Below are 16,819 nucleotides of genomic sequence, written 5' to 3' on the forward strand. Positions count from 1 at the left end.
GGGCTGGTGCCTGACATTAACACTTCAGATGCATTTAAAGCATTACAGGTGCTGTGTACAGCTAATTGGACCACCCAGGGCATCACCACAGGGTTCCGATATGCCAAGATGGCCCTCCAAGGTCCCCTCACCTGCCTCCAGCACTCTCAGGGGATCCTCTTTAAAGCAGCAGGATAGCTGCACTCTGTTCTTAGCACCTATCACTTGTGCCTCTCCTCACGTAACTACATTCCACTTGGTGGTTGTGTATATCAGAGGGTTATGGGTGGATCATGTTACCTGTGTTAAAGATCGCATGCTATTAAAACGCATCCAGGGGTCGTGACAATTTTTGGCCCTGGTGTGGTGTACTAACTTGAAAATAAAGGATTTATTTTACAGTGTGCTGGATCATCTGCTTCTTCCTTTTTCATGTGTCTCGCACCTGGCCAGTGTGGATCCTTTCGCTAGTATTAATGGAAGGTGAGACGAAATCTTTTTCTATATGAACCTCCTTACACATCATTACCACAGTCAGCCAATTCTTACAGATATTATAACGTTATAGAAGTGGCTGCTATTTTATTATACAGCTGTCTTCTACAGATGTGTTAATAAAAAAGCTAAAAACAAAACTACTACTAGCTGTCCATTTGTATGAAGGTCAGTTTTGACTGTAGTATATGTAGTTTTAACATGTAGTACCACTTAAACTTAAAAAAAAAAAAAACTGAAAGCCTGTAATGCACAGAACATGTAACTTTGCACACATCAAGGAGAAATAGTTCCCCAGAGAAAGACCAGCAACGTATGTTTTGTCAAAATGATTATGTCTCTGTGGCTTTCTTTGGAAATTCTCAACTAAGATTCCAGTTTTGAATGTTGCTTATGACTAGATGAAGTCTTGAACAAGGTAGCAATTTTAATGAGATATTACAGGTTACAATTGTAAGTTCCCTCCCCACTGCTGTCAGCAGTGGATGCGGGAGTCTGATGAGGACCAGTGGGGGTGGGGCTGGGTGTCAGTGGGGCACAGAAGTCTGGTGATGAGGACCACCTGTCCTGGATGCTGTTAGTAGAGCACTGCTTGCTGTGCTCCTCCTACAAGATGAGGAGTGGGGGGGGGGGGGTTGGTGTATACGGGCGCTATCAGGACTGCTCTGGCCTATCAAGTTTTTTTGCGGCGGGCAGAGATGCGCTCTGAACACATTTGGGCCCTGAATGTTTTAACCCAGTGAAGCCCCTGTCCCTCACATTGAAGTGACTGTGGCTAAAGAACTTTGTTCCTGTTACTTTGTCCCTAGTTAACTATTATACTTTAAGGGTAGGGTCACACGTGCCATATTTTGCTGCGCATTTTCTGCTGCATATTTTCCTACCCATTAAAGTCAATGGGTAGCAAAACACGCAGTTGATTTTGCCACACATTGACTTCAATGGGTAGGAAAATACACGGCAGCAAATACTTATCAGACTCTTTTCCTCTCTAACTTCTTTTGCACTGATCACTCAATTCACTGATAAAATCTGTATATATATATATATATATATATATATATATATATATATATATTTGTGATCGGGGCTCCATACGTGTACTAGTGACAGGAAAGATTGCCTACATACCTATACAAGATCTTACCCTAGCATAGCGGTCTGAGTTGTGCCATAACCGCGCAATGAGGGCACGCCTATAGAGGGCATGCACTATAGTGAAGGAATAAGATAAGGGAGGGTTGGGAGGGTTCCACAAACGACACGTGCTCCGCCCCTGTAGGAGAGGGGGAAGTTATATACACACGCCCCCACCTGTTCCCAATGAGCCCCACCTGGAAGTGCAGGGAGCGATAATTACTTCCGCCCCTCGCACAAATACAGCCCATCAGGCTTTATACTTGTGATCGGGGCTCCATACGTGTACTAGTGACAGGAAAGATTGCCTACATACCTATACAAGATCTTACCCTAGCATAGCGGTCTGAGTTGTGCCATAACCGCGCAATGAGGGCACGCCTATAGAGGGCAAAAAGCAACCATGCTAGGATGAATACAATTCCTGAAATAAAACATCCTACATCCAGCATCAATCTTCACATACCCGAAGTAAACTATACCTAGTGTGCTGAAAGAGTAGCCCTGACCAACTAGTGACTACTAGAGGTGGTAACCATACCTTTGAAACCGTGGTAATAACGTCCATCTGTAAAGAATCAACCTGAGAATAACCTTCCCTGCCAAATACTAACTGAACTATACCTATCACCATCCCTACTTGTGACATTACTTCAAATGGACACGGAAAGGCTAACTTCATGGCAGGTCTGACAAGCACCAATCCCCTGCTATTTAAGAGGCAAAAACTAAACTGACAGGTAAATGACAAGAAATACCTATCTACCTGATAGACCGTGTGGGTCATGTCGCATGACAAGGTTCACGAAGGCACCTTACCTGATTGAGACTGTAACAGACATACCTAACTAGCCACTGTACTGACCCAACTGGACTTGGAAGTGATGACCCATTGCAGATGACAGCTCCCTGCGAGAGCAACGTATCTGTAGACGTGACCAGTGTTTAGATGAACCATCATGTCTGTAGACCTGACAGGTCTTTGTGACACCGTCGTGCCTGAACCCGTCACAGGTCCCCGCGGAACCATCGAGCCTGTAGACATGACAGGTCTTTGTGAAATCATTGTGCCTGTAAACGTCACAGGTCTTTGTAAACCACTTTTTTTTTTTCTTCTCAAATACGTAAGTGTGAAATGCCATATTGAGATTGTATACGATCTGAAACGTGTCAGATTACCTACATAACCATGTCAAATCAATTGCTCTGAAATGAGACAGCAGCAACCACGATTCAATCCCCGATCCTAAAGAAATGAGTCCTGAAACTGTATTAAATGCAGAATATATCTGCAACTAAATGCTGGCCCTCCTTAAAAGAGAATGTGCAATTATGCCGGATAGTTGAATCTGTGTACTATAACGAAATTATAACGTCATCGAGAAATACAACAGACGAGGTTGTATCTGACCTGAAAACGTGTCAGGTCGTAACAAATATAACACACGACAAAATTGCTCTGAAAACGAGTCAGTAGCAACTGGCATTACCCCTTTTAACCTGAAGAGGAGTCAGGCAACAGGGTAACATCATGAGTATTCATGACTGTCACGATGCCGGCTGGCAGGTAGTGGATCCTCTGTGCCAGAGAGGGATTGGCGTGGACCGTGCTAGTGGATCGGTTCTAAGTCACTACTGGTTTTCACCAGAGCCCGCCGCAAAGCGGGATGGACTTGCTGCGGCGGTAGTGACCAGGTCGTATCCACTAGCAACGGCTCAACCTCTCTGACTGCTGAAGATAGGCGCGGTACAAGGGAGTAGGCAGAAGCAAGGCCGGACGTAGCAGAAGGTCGGGGCAGGCAGCAAGGATCGTAGTCAGGGGCAACGGCAGGAGGTCTGGAACACAGGCTAGGAACACACAAGGAAACGCTTTCACTGGCACGATGGCAACAAGATCCGGCGAGGGAGTGCAGGGGAAGTGAGGTGATATAGGGAAGTGCACAGGCGATCAGGCTAATTGGAACCACTGCGCCAATCAGCGGCGCAGTGGCCCTTTAAATCGCAAAGACCCGGCGCGCGCGCGCCCTAAGGAGCGGGGCCGCGCGCGCCGGGACAGGACCGACGGAGAGCGAGTCAGGTACGGGAGCCGGGGTGCGCATCGCGAGCGGGCGCTACCCGCATCGCGAATCGCATCCCGGCTGGAGGCAGTATCGCAGCGCCCCGGGTCAGTGGATCTGACCGGAGCGCTGCAGTGAGGAGAGTGTAGCGAGCGCTCCGGGGAGGAGCGGGGACCCGGAGCGCTCGGCGTAACAATGACAAGATACCTGTATGAAGCTAACGTGTTGTTCTGAAGGTGTGTCAGTAACAAAAATGACCAATTGTGTCCAATACCCTAAGCAAAGGATCTACCTCCCCTGTGTGCACTGCATGAAACATGTTAACCGTATGTACGGCATAACCTGCTAACAGTATACCCAACTACAAGTCGCTACTCAATATGTTATTGCTCTGAGACATGTCTAACAATAACCTATGTGGTGCATCCCCCCCTGCAGACGTAGGAGGTTTAAGAATATGTGCTCGATATATCTGCAATAAATGTAAGTGTCACGATGCCGGCTGGCAGGAGGTGGATCCTCTGTGCCAGAGAGGGATTGGCATGGACCGTGCTAGTGGACCGGTTCTAAGTCACTACTGGTTTTCACCAGAGCCCGCCGCAAAGCGGGATGGTCTTGCTGCGGCGGTAGTGACAAGGTCGTATCCACTAGCAACGGCTCAACCTCTCTGGCTGCTGAAGATAGGCGCGGTACAAGGGAGTAGACAGAAGCAAGGTCGGACGTAGCTGAAGGTCGGGGCTGGCAGCAAGGATCGTAGTCAGGGGCAACGGCAGGAGGTCTGGAACACAGGCTAGGAACACACAAAGAAACGCTTTCACTGGCACAATGGCAACAAGATCCGGCGAGGGAGTGAAGGGGAAGTGAGGTATAAATAGGGAGTGCACAGGTGAACACACTAATTGGAACCACTGCGCCAATCAGCGGCGCAGTGGCCCTTTAAATCGCAGAGACCCGGCGCGCGCGCCCTAGGGAGCGGGGCCGCGCGCGCCGGGACAGGACAGACGGAGATGTACGGGAGCCGGGATGCGCATCGCGAGCGGGCGCCACCCGCATCGCGAATCGCATCCCGGCTGGAGACGGTATCGCAGCGCACCGGGTCAGTGGAGCTGCCCGGAGCGCTGCGGTAGCGAGAGTGAAGCGAGCGCTCCGGGGAGGAGCGGGGACCCGGAGCGCTCGGCGTAACAGTACCCCCCCCCCCCTTGGGTCTCCCCCTCTTCTTAGAGCCTGGGAACCTGAGGAGCAGACTTTTGTCTAGGATGTTGTCCTCAGGTTCCTAGGATCTCTCTTCAGGTCCACAGCCCTCCCAATCCACCAAAAAGAACCTTTTTCCTCTGACCGTCTTGGAGGCCAGTATCTCTTTCACTGAGAAGACGTCAGAAGAACCGGAGACAGGAGTGGGAGAAACTAACTTGGGAGAGAAACGGTTGATGATGAGTGGTTTAAGAAGAGAGACATGAAAGGCATTAGGAATACGGAGAGAAGGAGGAAGAAGAAGTTTGTAAGAGACAGGATTAATTTGGCACAAGACTTTGAAAGGACCAAGATAGCGTGGACCCAGTTTGTAACTGGGGACACGAAAGCGGACATATTTAGCGGAGAGCCATACCTTGTCTCCGGGAGCAAAAATGGGGGGAGCTCTTCTTTTCTTATCGGCAAACTTTTTCATGCGAGATGAAGCCTGTAAAAGAGAATTTTGGGTCTCTTTCCATATGGTGGAAAGATCACGAGTCACTTCATCTACAGCGGGCAAACCAGAAGGCAAGGGAGTAGGGAGGGGGGGAAGAGGGTGACGGCCGTACACCACAAAAAATGGGGATTTGGAGGAAGATTCAGAGACTCTGAAGTTATACGAGAATTCGGCCCATGGTAGAAGATCTGCCCAGTCATCCTGGCGGGAGGAAACAAAATGGCGTAAATAATCACCCAGGACCTGGTTAATTCTTTCCACTTGCCCATTGGATTGAGGGTGATATGCAGAGGAAAAGTTTAATTTAATCTTGAGTTGTTTACAGAGAGCCCTCCAGAATTTTGACACGAATTGTACGCCTCTATCCGAGACGATCTGCGTGGGCAACCCGTGAAGACGAAAAATGTGTACAAAAAATTGTTTTGCCAACTGAGGCGCCGAAGGAAGACCAGGAAGAGGGATGAAATGTGCCATCTTGGAGAATCGATCAACGACCACCCAAACAACAGTGTTGCCACGGGATGGGGGTAAGTCTGTAATAAAGTCCATACCAATCAGAGACCAAGGCTGTTCGGGGACAGGCAGAGGATGAAGAAGACCAGCGGGCTTCTGGCGAGGAGTCTTATCCCGGGCACAGACAGTGCAGGCACGTACAAAATCCACAACATCCGTCTCCAGAGTCGGCCACCAATAGAAACGAGAGATGAGTTGCAAGGATTTTTTGATGCCCGCATGACCTGCGAGATGGGCATTTGAGGATTCCGAGGCGTTGTCGTGGAGAAACGAAGGTCTTCCCTGGAGGAGTTTGCCTGCTGGAGGCTGGAGAAGTGGAGATCAGGCAGTCAGGGGGAATGATGTGTTGCGGAGAGAGCTCTACTTCCGAGGCATCCGAGGAACGAGAGAGAGCATCGGCCCTAATGTTCTTATCGGCAGGCCGAAAGTGAATTTCAAAATTAAATCGGGCAAAGAACAGAGACCACCTGGCCTGGCCTGGCCTGGTGCTAGTTTAATGGCTAGAAGCTCTCGGTCCCCGATGGAGTAGTTCCTCTCAGCCGGAGAGAAGGTCCTAGAAAAAAAACCACAAGTAACAGCATGCCCGGAAGAATTTTTTTGTAGAAGGACCGCTCCAGCTCCTACAGAGGAGGCATCAACCTCCAATAGGAAGGGTTTAGATGGGTCAGGTCTGGAGAGCACGGGAGCCGAAGAAAAGGCAGACTTGAGCTGTTTAAAGGCGTCTTCCGCTTGAGGAGGCCATGATTTAGGATTGGCATTCTTTTTGGTTAAAGCCACAATAGGAGCCACAATGGTGGAAAAATGTGGAATAAATTGTCTGTAATAATTGGCGAACCCCAAAAAACGTTGGATAGCACGGAGTCCGGAGGGGCGTGGCCAATCTAAGACGGCAGAGAGTTTGTCTGGATCCATTTGTAGTCCCTGGCCAGAGACCAAGTATCCTAGGAAAGGAAGAGATTGACATTCAAACAGACATTTCTCCATTTTGGCATAAAGTTGATTGTCAGGAAGTCTCTGAAGAACCATGCGGACATGCTGGCGGTGTTCTTCTAAGTTGGCAGAAAAAATCAGGATATCGTCCAGATATACAACAACACAGGAATATAAGAGATCATGAAAAATTTCATTAACAAAGTCTTGGAAGACAGCAGGGGCGTTGCACAGGCCAAAGGGCATGACCAGATACTCAAAGTGTCCATCTCTAGTGTTAAATGCCGTTTTCCATTCATCCCCCTCTCTGATGCGGATGAGATTATAGGCACCTCTTAAGTCCAGTTTGGTAAAGATGTGGGCACCCTGGAGGCGATCAAAGAGTTCAGAGATGAGAGGTAGGGGGTAGCGGTTTTTTACAGTGATTTTATTAAGACCGCGGTAGTCAATGCAAGGACGTAGGGAGCCATCTTTTTTGGACACAAAGAAAAATCCGGCTCCGGCAGGAGAGGAGGATTTGCGGATAAAGCCCTTCTTTAAATTTTCCTGGATATACTCAGACATAGCAAGAGTCTCTGGGACAGAGAGAGGATAAATTCTGCCCCGGGGTGGAGTAGTGCCCGGGAGGAGGTCAATAGGACAGTCATAAGGCCTGTGAGGAGGTAAAGTCTCAGCTTGTTTTTTGCAAAAAACATCCGCAAAGTCCATATAGGCCTTAGGGAGACCGGTTACAGGGGGAACCACAGGGTCACGGCAAGGAGTACTGGGAACCGGTTTAAGGCAGTCCTTGGAACAAGAGGGACCCCAACTCTTGATCTCCCCAGTGGACCAATCCAGGGTTGGGGAATGGTGTCGAAGCCAGGGTAGTCCAAGGAGAATTTCGGAAGTGCAATTGGAGAGGACCAAAAACTCAATTTTTTCGTGGTGAGGTCCAATGCACATTAGGAGGGGTTCCGTGCGGTAACGCACGGCACAGTCCAATCTTTCATTGTTAACGCAATTGATGTAGAGAGGTCTGGCGAGACTGGTCACTGGGATGTTGAACCTGTTGATGAGAGAGGCCAAAATAAAGTTTCCTGCAGATCCGGAGTCCAAGAAGGCCTTAGTGGAGAAGGAGAAGGTAGAGGCAGATATCCGCACAGGCACAGTAAGACGTGGAGAAGCGGAGTTGACTTCAAGGACTGTTTCACCTTTGTGCGGAGTCAGCGTACGTCTTTCCAGGCGGGGAGGACGGATAGGACAATCCTTCAGGAAGTGTTCGGTACTGGCACAGTACAGGCAGAGATTCTCCATGCGGCGTCGTGTCCTCTCTTGAGGTGTCAGGCGAGACCGGTCAACTTGCATAGCCTCCACGGCGGGAGGCCCAGGAACGGATTGCAGAGGACCAGAGGAGAGAGGAGCCGGGGAGAAAAAACGCCTCGTGCGAACAAAGTCCATATCCTGGCGGAGCTCCTGACGCCTTTCGGAAAAACGCATGTCAATGCGAGTGGCAAGGTGAATGAGTTCATGTAGATTAGCAGGGATTTCTCGTGCGGCCAGAACATCTTTAATGTTGCTGGATAGGCCTTTTTTAAAGGTCGCGAAGAGGGCCTCATTATTCCAGGATAGTTCTGAAGCAAGAGTACGGAATTGTACAGCGTACTCGCCAACGGAAGAATTACCCTGGACCAGGTTCAACAGGGCAGTCTCAGCAGAAGAGGCTCGGGCAGGTTCCTCAAAGACACTACGAAATTCCGAGAAGAAGGAGTGTACAGAGGCAGTGACAGGGTCATTGCGGTCCCAGAGCGGTGTGGCCCATGACAGAGCTTTTCCAGACAGAAGGCTGACTACGAAAGCCACCTTAGACCTTTCAGTAGGAAACTGGTCCGACATCATCTCCAGGTGCAGGGAACATTGTGAAAGAAAGCCACGGCAAAACTTAGAGTCCCCATCAAATTTATCCGGCAAGGATAATCGTAGGCCTGAGGCGGCCACTCGCTGCGGAGGAGGTGCAGGAGCTGGCGGAGGAGATGATTGCTGAAGCTGTGGTAGTAGCTGCTGTAGCATCACGGTCAGTTGAGACAGCTCGTGGCCTTGTTGCGCTATCTGTTGTGAGTGCTGGGCGACCACCGTAGTGAGGTCAGCGACATCTGGCAGAGGTACTTCAGCGGGATCCATGGCCGGATCTACTGTCACGATGCCGGCTGGCAGGAGGTGGATCCTCTGTGCCAGAGAGGGATTGGCGTGGACCGTGCTAGTGGACCGGTTCTAAGTCACTACTGGTTTTCACCAGAGCCCGCCGCAAAGCGGGATGGTCTTGCTGCGGCGGTAGTGACCAGGTCGTATCCACTAGCAACGGCTCAACCTCTCTGGCTGCTGAAGATAGGCGCGGTACAAGGGAGTAGACAGAAGCAAGGTCGGACGTAGCTGAAGGTCGGGGCTGGCAGCAAGGATCGTAGTCAGGGGCAACGGCAGGAGGTCTGGAACACAGGCTAGGAACACACAAAGAAACGCTTTCACTGGCACAATGGCAACAAGATCCGGCGAGGGAGTGAAGGGGAAGTGAGGTATAAATAGGGAGTGCACAGGTGAACACACTAATTGGAACCACTGCGCCAATCAGCGGCGCAGTGGCCCTTTAAATCGCAGAGACCCGGCGCGCGCGCGCCCTAGGGAGCGGGGCCGCGCGCGCCGGGACAGGACAGACGGAGAGCGAGTCAGGTACGGGAGCCGGGATGCGCATCGCGAGCGGGCGCCACCCGCATCGCGAATCGCATCCCGGCTGGAGACGGTATCGCAGCGCACCGGGTCAGTGGATCTGCCCGGAGAGCTGCGGTAGCGAGAGTGAAGCGAGCGCTCCGGGGAGGAGCGGGGACCCGGAGCGCTCGGCGTAACAGTAAGCACCATATGAATACTGTAATCGTGTCTTGTAAATATATGTACAGCCAGAGGTGCAACTGCTATTCAACACTAGTGTTGCTCGCGAATATTCGCAATTCGAATATTATTCGCGAATATCGCATATTCGCGAATTCGCGAATTTCGCGAATATTGCGCTATATATTCGTAATTACGAATATTCGTTTTTTTTTTTTTTTTTTTTTTCTTCACAGTACACATCACAGTGATCATCCCTCTCTGCTTCCAGCTTGTGTGGTGTAAAGAAGACTCTAATACTGCTGTGTGAGACTGGCGTGCGAAAATTCGAATATGCGAAAATTAGCATATGCTAATTTTCGTATATGCGAATTTTCACATATGTTAATTTTCGCATGCGCGTATTTTCGCATACGCGAAAATAAAACGGGAATATAACGAATATGCGAATATTCGCGAATATATGACGAATATTCGTCCATATATTCGCGAATATTCGCGAATTCGAATATGGCCTATGCCGCTCAACACTATTCAACACTAGGAACGAATGCACATAACCTACCCGCATACAACTATGGTAGTATGCAACAAATGCTGTGTACTGGTGCATGTATCATACACAAGCTGGGAGCGTAAGTACCGTGAAAACGTAAGGAACGTTATGAATTTATGCTCTAACATCATTATGAGTACCTCATACATGCCTAGAAAATAAAGTGTAAACATATATCTAAAAAGATAGACAACGTGCAACTATGCCGGATAGTTGAATATGTCTACTATAAGTAATTGATAACGTGGTCATGAAATACCACGGAGGAGGCTGTATCTGTCCTGAGAACGTCTCAGGTCGTGACAATGAACCACAATGTAATTGCTCTGAAAATTTGTCGGTAGCAACCGACATTAACTCCTTAAGCTGAAGGAGTCAGGCAAATAGGGCAACATCCTAACAAAGCTGTATAACCTTTCCGTATAAACATTATGCACGAATATGCAGTATGAAAGCTATGAGCATGAGTACAGTAAAGCTACGCGAGCATATGTGTAGTGTAGACTCTAAGGATGGAAATGCAGAAAAACTATTACCCATGTGCAGTACAACAAAATAAAGCTATGAACGTAACCAGACTATGAGCGTAACGTGCAACTATGCCAGAGAGTTGAATCTGTGTACTATAACGAAATAACATAATCGAGAAATACAACAGACGAGGTTGTATCTGACCTGAAAACGTGTCAGGTCATAACAAATACATCAACGACAAAATTGCTCTGAATACGAGTCAGTAGCAACCGACATTACCCCTTAACCTGAGAAGGAGTCAGGCAACAGGTTAACATTGTGACTATTCCTGAAATTGGTTGCTCTGAATGTGAGTCAGTAACAACCGCGATTCAACCCCTGAAGGAACGAGTCAGGTGACCGGGTATTGAACAGCCGATTAGTGCCACTAAAATGATGACCACCCTTGAACAAGTACCTGTGCCGGATAGTTGAATATGTGTACTATAACTGATAACGTAGTCGTGAAATACAACAGAGGAGGTTGTATCTGACCTGAGAACTTGTCAGGTCATGACAATAAACAACAATGCGATTGCTCTGAACGAGTCAGTAGAAACCGACATTGACCCCTTAACCTGAGGAGGAGTCAGGCAATAGGGCTACATCCTGACAAACCTGAGTGAACTTTCCGTATAAAAGACTATGCACGAATACACAGAATGAATGCTATAAACATACGTACAGTAAAAGCTACGGGAGCATGTGTGTAGTGTAGACGCTATGGATGAACATGCAGAATAAATACCATTACCCATGTACAGTAAACGCTATGGATGTTAGTGCAGATAACATAACAGAATGAATGCTACATGTACGCAGAATAAGTACAACAACGTGTCAGCATAATAATTACTACCATCGTATGTACAGAATGAATGCTACGAATGTCCGTGTAGTGTATTGCTACAATTCTATGTGCAATATACATGACGTGAACATGTCTGTGGTATGAATACAACGAGCGTGTATGTGGTATAAATGCTATGAGCGTATAGTGATATGATACTATGATCAGTATAATGCTATGAGTATACTTGCGATATCAATGCTAAGAGCGTATGTGCCTGATGTAGGCCATGTGTATGTGCAGTATAAATGCTACAAGTACATGTGCAGTATAAGCGTCGAGCATATGTGCTACGAATTAATATGTGGTATGACGCTATGAGGTATGAGTACTATGAGCAGTATAATGCTGTGAACATGCTATGAGCGCGTGGCCACAACTGCACGAAACAGCATGTCACTATGTGTGAGAACCATAGGAAACCTGCGTGTATGAATGCGGTGAACATGTGAACAACAAAACCATGACCGTGTAACCAATATAACTGCCATGAGTGTATGAACCCTGCATGTATGAATGCGGTGAACATGTGAACAACAAAACAATGACCGTGTAACCAATATAACTGCCATGAGCGTATGAACCCGGCATGTATGAATGCGATGAACGTGTGAACAACAAAACAATGACCGTGTAACCAATATAACTGCCATGAGCGTATGAACCCTGCATGTATGAATGCGATGAACGTGTGAACAACTAAACCATAACCGTGTGACCGATGTAACTGCCATGAGCGTATGAAACCTGCGTGTATGAATGCGATGAACGTGTGAACAACAAAACCATAACCGTGTGACCAATGTAACTGCCATGAACGTATAAAACCTGCGTGTATGAATGCGGTGAACGCGTGAACAACAAAACCATGACCGTGCAACCAATACAACCGCCATGAGCGTATGAACCGTATGAACCCTGCGGTGAACATGTGAACAACTTAAGAACCGTGAGAGTGTGACCACTATAACTGCCATGAGTGTATGAACCGTATAATTGCTATAGGCAGTATACTGCCGTAACCAGTATGAAATACCATTAACATATGAACCGAATGATACTTTGAGCGTATGAACCAGTGATAATTACGAGGTGTTTGATTGCCATGAACGTAACATGGTAGAAAGAACGTAAGACCGTGAACATGCCAAGAATATGTGAACAGCATATATGCCAAGTTTGTGGACCGTGTAAAACACCAGTGAGTGAGAGAATAACCATGAGGTGAACAGCATAAACGAGTTTGCCCAGTATAAATGCTGCGAATGTATCGTCAGTGAGTATATGTACCGTATATAATGATATTAGCACATGAAACTGTATACATACTAAGCGCGTACGAGCAGTGTGCCATAAGCGTATGAATTAACCATGAGAGTACGGACAATAAGAAACTCATGGAGTTATCAAACCGTGAAGATGCTCTACTCGTGTGCACCTTGTACCAGTAATGCGTGTATGCCCATAATAAACCAAGCGTATGAACCGTATGGATACCATGATCGTGCAAATAACACTGTGTATACTATGATTTATTTTGATGTAGCCTATGTTATATCTCTACAGAGCATTGCACCCTACTATATACTATATTGAAACAAGACAGTCTACAGAGCACTGTATCACCACACACAGCATATGCTACCCTGCAACGTGATCCTCTGCAGAGTATTGCACCACACCAAACAGTAAATGCCACCCTGTGTTGCAACGAGACCCTTCGCAGAGCACTGCACCACACTGGACATGCTAACTGTAACGACCCTCTGCAGAGCATTGCACTATGCCCTATATAATATGTGGTATTGAAACCATCCCATCTGCAGAGCATTGCACTAACTGTATAAAGTTTGTTTATAATGAGACCATCTGCAGAGTATAGCACTATACTGTATATAGTATATATTATATTGTAACAAGACCATCTGCAGAGCATAGCACCATAGCTGTATATCATGAATACTATATTGTAATGAGACCATCTGCAGAGCATTGCACCTTAACTGTATATCATGTATACTATATTGTAACGAGACCATCTGCAGATTATTGCACCATAACTGTATATCATGTATACTATATTGTAACGAGACCATCTGCAGAGCACTGCACTATACCGTTATACAGTACGTTATATTGTAACGAGACCCTTTGCAGAGCATTACACTGTACCGTATACTGCAAGGGCACCGTATACCCCGCAGAGCACCGCACCACACAGCAAAAGTTATATTGAAACGACTCTTTGCAGAGCATTGCACCACACTGTATACAGCAAACTTTATATTGAAACAACCCTCCGCAGAGCATTACACTATACTTTAGATTAACGATAGCAGACAAGCTGACAGGACCGCCTAACGAGGACTGGGCAGCTGCCGCAACCTGTCCCAAGGGCATAGACAATTGTAGCTGTGCGGGTGGCGGGCGGTCCACATGTCGCCATGAGGCAGCTAGCGGGCTGCGCGAAATGCTGAGGCCACACCACCCCCAGCACCGATTTAACTCACCTGCTTGCCGCTCCTGTCCCCACTACCGCTGCGGGCAGAGCCAGCCAGAACCATACCTGCCCAATATTACCTTATAATCAGAGTGAGACAGCATCCCCAGATAAGACAGCCAGCGGAGCTGCCAGGATGCCGCGCCTGCACCACCCCAGACCCATGATCAGCGAGGCCTCCGCACCGTGAGCAGCAGCTCTGAAGATTTTTGTGGGAGATTCAAACACCAGCCTGCCACAGGAAGCAGAGATTCCACAAACGGCACGTGCTCCGCCCCTGTAGGAGAGGGGGAAGTTATATACACACGCCCCCACCTGTTCCCAATGAGCCCCACCTGGAAGTGCAGGGAGCGATAATTACTTCCGCCCCTCGCACAAATACAGCCCATCAGGCTTTATACATATATAAGAAAGAGCTCCAGCTGCTGCAGTAGCAACTGTGGCGCACTCTATGGACGCACAATACTGGACATGTATCACTGGGAAAAGAAGCCATACCTGCATGGCCTAGCATGATGACCAAATACACTTCTGTGCAAAACACTTAGCTTCTCCCCACAAATGCCAAGTATCCATAAAACAAACATTGACATACTGCCACGCTGTGCAATCCAGCATTTGAGAGCCATTTGTTAGTGGAAGACTCCATGATGCAGAAATACAGTAAGCCACAACCTAAATTTTCTATACCTGGATGAGTTTTTTTGGGATACTTATGGGTCACTCTATCTTCTTCATGTCTGGTGGCCATGACAGGACACATGGGTAATACCAGGCACTTAAATAGAATAACCACAATCCAGTAAAGCTCTACTCCAGACCAGCACCTTGTGGGGAATAAATGACTACGAATCCTGATGAGACCCATGATCACTAGAATGGGACTGAGCTGCAGTACCACATATAGCCACTACAAAATATATGGCACTGTACCTGCTAAACAGTAAAAAAATTGAAACCAAAAAAAGCTCCAGTAATGGCCTGGCCACTTTAGAGGGTCTGTAACCCTTCCATTCCCCCTCCCCTTGCAATCTGATACCAATAATCAGGGGATCGATATTAAAGTCTTGGAAAAACCCGTTAAACTGGCCATACATTTCAGATAGCTGTCAGATTATACTTGGTCAAGCATATATGTGTTCTAAATGGGGAGGGTAAGCGGCACTCACAGACCCAAATGAGGGCTCCACTCACCATCAACAACACTATTCACTACACACTTCCTTAAATTATGAACTCTGCAAACTACTCAGCTCACTTCATTGCCAACAATTCACCCCTACTCCCATCGTTAAAGGTCCCGTGTCCCCCAGGAAAGAGATTCTACCTCATTTTTCAGAATACAGGTAAATAACCATCTTGCTTAAAAAAAACTACCACCTTTTCCTTTTATCTCCTCTTAAAAAAAATAGGAATTCCTTTACTTTGGACTTTCCCACTAAGTGAAATACTTGATATGCCCTCCCTTCAACAATAATCTTCTGCTTACCGTACCCACCCACCATGGACCTAACCGCAAAAATGTATTCAAATTAAGTCCATACTTTATAATGTTTTCAACCATTCTATACTACCTATGTTGGAAGCAGATATAGGCTTGGCAGTGGGCACATGGGTAAACTCTCATCCTTCTTTCTATATTCTATTGTAAAATTTAAAAAACTCAATAAAATTTTTTAAAAAAAGGCAGGCCAACTTAGTACCTTGTAAGTAATGAACCAATGTTTTCCTTGAAGTTTTTTCAGGGTTGTCACACTATAAAAAATGAATGGCAATCATTGTATTACTAATTGGTGATCTAGTAGCACTACAATATCCTACTGATAAAATGTAATGATCTATTTAATTTAAAAGGCTTTCAGTAAGTATTAAAAGTTTTCTATATATGTTATTAAGACATTTTAAGATCAACATTATGCCTTATACAGAGTCACACATGTTTCATCCTTCTGTAGCCAAAACAGTGTAACGATAATACAAAAAAGAAGGATAGGCAAGGGTCACAAACAGCAACACTTACCTGAAATGATTGTATCTTTAAAGGGGTACTCTGGTGAAAACATTTTTTCTTTTAAATCAACTGGTGGCAGAAAGTTAAACATATTTGTAAATTACTTAATCCTTCTAGTACTTATTAGCTGCTGAATGCTACAGAGGAAATTCCTTTCTTTTTGGAACACTGATGACATCACAAACACAGTGCTCTCTGCTGACATCTCTGTTGCTCTCTGCTGACAAATCCCACTAAGGACAACAATAAATAAAATGTTATTATTATTATAATAACGTCAGCAGAGAGAACTGTGGTCGTGATGTCATCAGAGAGCATTCCAAAAAGAAAAGAATTTCCTCTGTAGTATTCAGTAGCTAATAAGTACAGGAAGGATTAAGATTTTTTAATAGAAGTAATTTACAAATATGCTTACCAGTTGATTTAAAAGAAAAAAATGTTTTCACCGTAGTACCCCTTTAATCAATGTTTTATTTTTTCCTTCTCATCTTCTAAGAGCCATAAGATCTGTTTTTCAAGGTGGGAGGTGACTTATTTCCCTTCCACACAAGCTGTCGATCTGTGTGATGATGAATACACGGACATGTGCGCTAGTAACATCATCAGGGGCCTGGCTTTACACACAACAAAGCAGCCAAGCCCCATTTTAGCACCTGACTTGTGATGTATTTTCTCGGGCTACACAGCAAACCGGGAAAGGTCCGAGAAAACACTCGCTTATAAGGGTGCTGAAAA

Source organism: Hyla sarda, chromosome 4 (genome assembly GCF_029499605.1).
Source record: "Hyla sarda isolate aHylSar1 chromosome 4, aHylSar1.hap1, whole genome shotgun sequence".
In the NCBI taxonomy this organism is placed as follows: domain Eukaryota; kingdom Metazoa; phylum Chordata; class Amphibia; order Anura; family Hylidae; genus Hyla; species Hyla sarda.